The sequence below is a fragment of the Theropithecus gelada genome, chromosome 6 (assembly GCF_003255815.1).
Source record: "Theropithecus gelada isolate Dixy chromosome 6, Tgel_1.0, whole genome shotgun sequence".
Lineage (NCBI taxonomy): Eukaryota > Metazoa > Chordata > Mammalia > Primates > Cercopithecidae > Theropithecus > Theropithecus gelada.
In genome coordinates, this window is record NC_037673.1 from 39,023,993 (window position 1) to 39,029,992 (window position 6,000).

Consider the following 6,000-nt stretch of genomic DNA (forward strand, 5'->3'; position numbering starts at 1 on the left):
CAAATAACAGAGTCAGCTCTATGCTATGAAAACCGCTATGTTGACTGAGGCTCCATGGTTTTAACCCATTCATTTTCCCCCCCTCCCGTTTTAGAATTCTTACTTAATCTTTTTAACCGGCTTACAACAGGCAGACAAGCGGCATATAAACCCTGCTCCCTGCTCCGGGGGATATAAAACAAGTTTCTTAAGTCCCTTGGGTAGATACTTCCTTGGGAATGCCGGTGTAAGACAAAGTTCACATTTTAATGCCATATGTTGTCAGTCACCAGGAAAAAGCTTCTTGTGGGCACAAGCCAGGTCCCCAGCCTTTGTCACACAGCAAAAATAAACACCCTTCGAGGAGTTAATTAGGCGGTCAGCAGCCACCTCAGTGTCCTAGGAGGGCTGCCAGCAGACCTTTCACACACACACACACACACACACACACACACACGACACAAAAGGAGGCGTTTGTTAAATGTCACAAGCTGGACATCTGGAGTCGGATTCAAAAGGTAAATACATTCCGTGGAAGCATTCCTCAGATGTCAGGCCACAAAACTGCTGGTTTCCCCGAGCACACGGTCTCATTTCTAAGATTCCCCACAGCCCAAGGTCTGTACCCAAAGACGGGTAGCAGGGGACGAGAGAGGGGGAGCAAAGGAGAGAAGGAGATCTTTAAAAAAAAAAAAAAAAAAAAAAATGGAGCCAGAGGGAAGAAGGGTTTCGAAGCTACTCACCGGCTAGCTATTGCCTCCGCGAAACGAGCATGACTTCCCCGCGCCCGGAGCCTCCAGGCTGCAGCGCAGCGGATGCGGCGGGCCTCGCTTAAATAGCCGCCGGCCGGGAGCTCCGGAGCCGCGCGGCCACTCCCGGCGAGAGATATGGTTCTAATCAGATGCTGGCAGCTGAGGACTCCCCAGGAATGTGCCAGGATGTTTTTGCTGCCTGGGCTTGGTAACTCCCCCTCAACGTGTCTGCAGAGTCTTTCAAACTTAACTGTTTATTAACTCGCGCTGCAGCGGCACAGAGGACCCGGCTCCCCTGGGTTCCGCGAGCCCCACCAGCTGGGGGCGATCGCAGGGACCCAGCGGCGGGAGGGGAAATGTGTTCGGGACGAAGTCAAAAGTCCCAGACCGACGCGGGCGGGGGGCGGGTGCAAATAAGGACAGGAAAGGGAAGCTCTGGAGGAAAGGGGTGGGATCCACCGAGCTTCGTTTCACAGATCCGCTCCCTGGATTGCCACTGAGAGTGATGTGGCACACGGAGTCATCCTAACCAACCCGTTGGGGCCCTTTGAACAAAGGGCTGCCTTTACTCCTGACTTTCCTGACAAGGGACAACGGATCCTGCGCAGATCTGCAGTTTCTAAAGTTGATCGCGCGACTGGATTTTCCCCCCTTAGAAGAAATTAGCGTCTCCCTTACTGCAGATGCAAATGCTCTTAAATTAGTGGGAAATCTATGTGTGCATATGTAAAACATGCTGTATTTACATATGAAATATAATCATGTATATGTGGATATAAAAATAACATTCTCTCTATGAAATCGGTATGAGCAAAATATGTTCACGACTATGTAGCCTATTAAATAAGTTATAATTGTGATACAATCAGAGATTCTATATAGGCTTCTCTTACAGTGTATATACACCCATACGTAGACACACAAATGACTTTATCTGCATGAATTTCCATAACACTTCCTGTACCTCTAGGAAAAACGTGAACTGCAAGAAATAAAATATTTTAAAATGTTAAGGTAGAGTGCTGAGCAGTAGAAGGTACTCCGCAGCTAATCTTAATGAGTGTAAACAAGCTGAGAATTCATTTTCTCCATATTTTAAAATCAAGAACTATTGTAAAACATCCACAGAAGCTCTGCTGCTTTTTGGAGAATTCTGAAATTACTCTTGTGAAAGACGTGTCTCTTTTCCCTTTAAAAAAAAAATTAATTGTTTAAAGTCAGAGGCAGCAGGTAGTAAATGTGAAAATGCTAAAATGCTAAATTGTATCTCAGATGGGAGGGGGTTATTGATTTTATCAAGTAAGCAACACAGTGGATTTGCATTTTACCTCTGGAAACTGAGGGTTCAAATAGGGCTCGTGGGACACCAAGGATATATTTTGTGGTCCATGCCTAGCCTCGACTGCGAAGCCACTGTGTAATTTGGGGTAGCTCAATGTGAGTGGCAATGTCTGCTCTCAAGTAGGTCAGGCTTGAAACAACCGGTGTTCGGGGAGTCTGAGGGGTGCAGAGCAGCACAGCTGGCCCGGAATTCTACCTCCCCAAACTCTATTATTTCTCATCCCCTGACACACCTAGGGGTGCAGAGGCAGGGAGGGACACGCTGGCAGTTTTCAATATTCCTCAGAGGTAATTTGCTATTAAAAAAATGACTTTGTATGAATGACAGGAAGTATACAAATTTTAGTCCTAGGATAGTATTCTATTTATAACATTTATGCAGAGAAATTTAATTCTAGTACATTGTAGAACACAAGACTTTGTTTCTAAAATCTAGAAGTCCAGTTTCACTCTATTGGCTAGGTAGTTGGAAAAAGGGCTGCTGATTTCAGGCAAATGGGGACTTTGATAATTAGAAAGACATGGGTGTCTCTTTTAACCTCAACACGTAATATTTTCTAGACTAAGAAGTGCCCACTCAAATATATTTTTTTTATTGAAAGACTCTTACCAAGAAATACTAACTTATGTTTGCTCTACCCCACCAAATGGAAGGGATTTGTCTAAGAAGCCAGAGGAAGAAAATGATTTCATCTGCTATGAGTTGTAGTTTCAAGAGAAGACTTTGATGAAAACAGTTCATTTAAGAGCAGTGGGCTCACACTTACAACTTAAAATAGGCACCTCTTATTTTGCACAGAAATCTGAAGAGTTGACAGTGGAGAATTCTGGTTTGAACTGTATTTTTATATCTCTAGGGCACTGATACTGCTTCTGGCAGTAAGTCAATATCCTGCTCACATTAAGAAAAAAAAAAAGAAATTTAACTCTTTTTATCCCCAGTGAAACACTGTCTCCGTCACATCTAAGTTGTTCACTTTTCAACAAGTCTAAAATGAACATCCTTCCCTCTGGAGAATCGCACCTAAGCCCACCCAGATGTTCACCCTGCCTAAATAATGGTCTTTTTTTAAATCACCACTGAAATTTATGTTTAGAAAATTAAAGTAAGGAAAAGTCAGTGCAATGTTTGAAAAACAATAGCCTTTGAATGGCCATTGTCCCTTGCAGAAAACCTGCCTGTGAGAGAGAAGGAAAAAATAAAATAAAACAAATGACTGTGCTCCCAGCCTAGGAAAGGGTAGTTAATCCCGTGATGGCTTGCTGAAGAATGCATGGTTTATTATTAAAGTAATCTCTTAAGATTTTCCTGGAATGTGCTTCCACAGCAACTCTGCCTGTTCGAACTATCCTATGCATGTGTCTTTTCTTCCATAATTAAGCTGTTTTCCCCTGTTAGCTCACAGACCTAATCCTTTCTCTCCTCCTTCTCCATCGCTTCTTCTATCCCCCTCTCTACTGCTCTTGTCTTCCTTAAACTGCCCCTTTTGAATCCTGTCATTTCCCATGAATTGTAAATGGCACTTTGGAACTGGTTGTAAGGTAAACTGCCTGTGTACCTTTGATGGCTTGCTGGACACTTAGAGATGTTAAAATCAAACAAGGATTTGTTGAAGTGGACCTAGCAAGGTCACATCTCTCTCTCTCTCTCTTTTTTTTCTTCTTCATGTCATTAAGAAAACAATGAAGAGAATGGCTATTGTTCCCAGAAAATGTTCTTTGACCTTGACCAGTCTTGCATATTTAAAATTACAGAAAAACTGACCCTACCAGATTTGGTGGCTGGCAAGTCAAAACAAATACCAGAGGTTTTTTTCATATCTCTGTCTATCCATCTACCTGTCCATCTATCTGATCTAAAATATTTGGAGGATAGTTTCATAGAAGGCAGCCTGTTTGTGTTTTGTTTTCTTGCTTATACCCCAATAGCACCTCAGAACTAACATGTATTTTTCTGTTTTGTGCAATTTTAACGAAACTCAGGTGGTAGACCACAAGGGTACTTGGAAAAATTGGTACTTGTAAAATGAAGAACATTTAAAATTCAATAATATAAATGTATATAACTCATTATACTTCACTTATCAATATAAATTTTTATAATGAGAAATTGTGAAAGGGAAGTAAATACTCTTATAAAAATTACCATTCAAATAAATACTGTCTTACTTGAAAATAAACAGCAGGAGTTATCAAAAATGAAAATACATAAAACCCTGCAGGAATACTAATATTAATTGTTATTGTAGCAAACACATACAATTCTCTATCCTAGGAGTAACAATCGATCTACTAGAAATAAAGTTCATGTGTAATATGCAAGGATTTTTTTTTTTTTTTTGAGACAGAGTCTTGCTTTGTGACCCAGTCTAGAGTGCAGTGGTGAGATCTCGGCGGGTTCAAGCAATTCTCTGCCTCAGCCTCCTGAGTAGCTGGGATTACGGGTGCCCGCCACCATGCCCATTTAATTTTTTTATTTTTAGTAGAGATGGGTTTTCACCATCTTGGCCAGGCTGGTCTCGACCTCCTGACCTAATGATCTACCCGCCTCGGCCTCCCAAATTGCTGGGATTACAGGCATGAGCCACCACGACCTGCCCCAAGATTGTTAATTGTATAGCTAATAGCAGCAGGAAGCTAGGACAAAGTATGCCTGTCAATGGAGAATGACTGAATATGTTATGACTCATCCATACTGGTGAAGTCATGTGTAACCATTCAAAAGAATAAATTAGAGTCAAATTTTGTAATATGGGAATATTTCTATTAGGTTTTTTTGAATGAGAAAAGCAAGGTACAGAAAAGCATGGAAAAGATGTTTCTATTTTAGTAATATAAAAGGCAACACCTATTTATATATATTTGGGTGTATATGTTTGTGTGCATATATGAAGGATTATAAAGGAGGTTCCAGAACAGATTACTAGGGGCCTGGTGGAGACAAGGGCAGAGAAAAGGTGTGGGAGCCACGCAAAAATGAAAAAACTGAAAATAGTCTTTATGCAGATATAGGTCCCATTTATGCATCGAAGTGAAATGATATATGTACAGGTTTTGTGTGTGTGTGTGTGTGTGTGTGTGTGTTTAAAGATTATATCATTTTAAGATAAGGGAAGGAAGAAAGGAAATCTTACAAATAGTTTTCATGGAGGTCTACCTTTAGGCTTTTCAAAAGTGAGTATTCATCAGTATGCTCATTGCTTAATTCAGCCTCCAGAGCAATAGTTCTCAAATTGTAATATTTAGGACAGTCATCCCGGAAGCTGGCTACCAGGGTAAATTCCTGGGCTCAGCCTCAGAGACTTATCTGGAAAGAGTACCAGGGAATCTGGTTGTTGTCTTTTTTTTGTTTTTGTTTTTGTTTTTTTGAGACGGAGACTCGCTCTGTCGCCAGGCTGGAGTACAGTGGCGTGATCTCTGTTCACTCAAGCTCCGCCTCCCGGGTTCGCGCCATTCTCCTGTCTCAGCCTCCCGAGTAGCTGAGACTACAGACGCCCACCACCACACCCGGCTAATTTTTTGTGTGTTTAGTAAAGACGGGGTTTCACCGTGTTAGCCAGAATGGTCTCCATTTCCTGACCTCGTGATCCGTCAGCCTCGGCCTCCCAAAGTGCTAGGATTACAGGCGTGAGCCACCGCGTCCGGCACAGAATCCGTGTTTTAATCAGCACTTCCAGGCCATTCTGATGCAGTGGTCTTGGGGACCACACTTTGAGAGTTGCTGCTTTTCTCCTGAGAGAAATGGTGAAACCCCGTCTCTACTAAAAAACAACACACACACACACACACACACACACACACACACACACAAATTAGCCAGGCGTGGTGGCGCACATCTATAGTTCCAGCTACTCAGGAGGCTGAGGCAGGAGAATTGCTTCAACCCAGGAGGCGGAGGTTGCAGTGAGTGGAGATCGCACCAATGCAC

The 6,000-nt window shown here is 42.5% G+C and overlaps 1 protein-coding gene across 3 annotated transcripts in view; it reads right to left on the bottom strand.

The window, feature by feature from the left end:
- DAB2 (DAB2, clathrin adaptor protein) overlaps positions 1–1,278 on the bottom strand; it is a 53,493-nt gene extending 52,215 nt beyond the window's left edge. For all 3 annotated transcript variants that reach the window (XM_025386976.1, XM_025386975.1, XM_025386974.1), the window contains exon 1: positions 723–1,278. The gene's annotated coding sequence lies outside the window, so the exon portion shown is untranslated. The remainder of the gene's footprint in view (positions 1–722) is intronic.
- Positions 1,279–6,000: the final 4,722 nt, after the last annotated feature.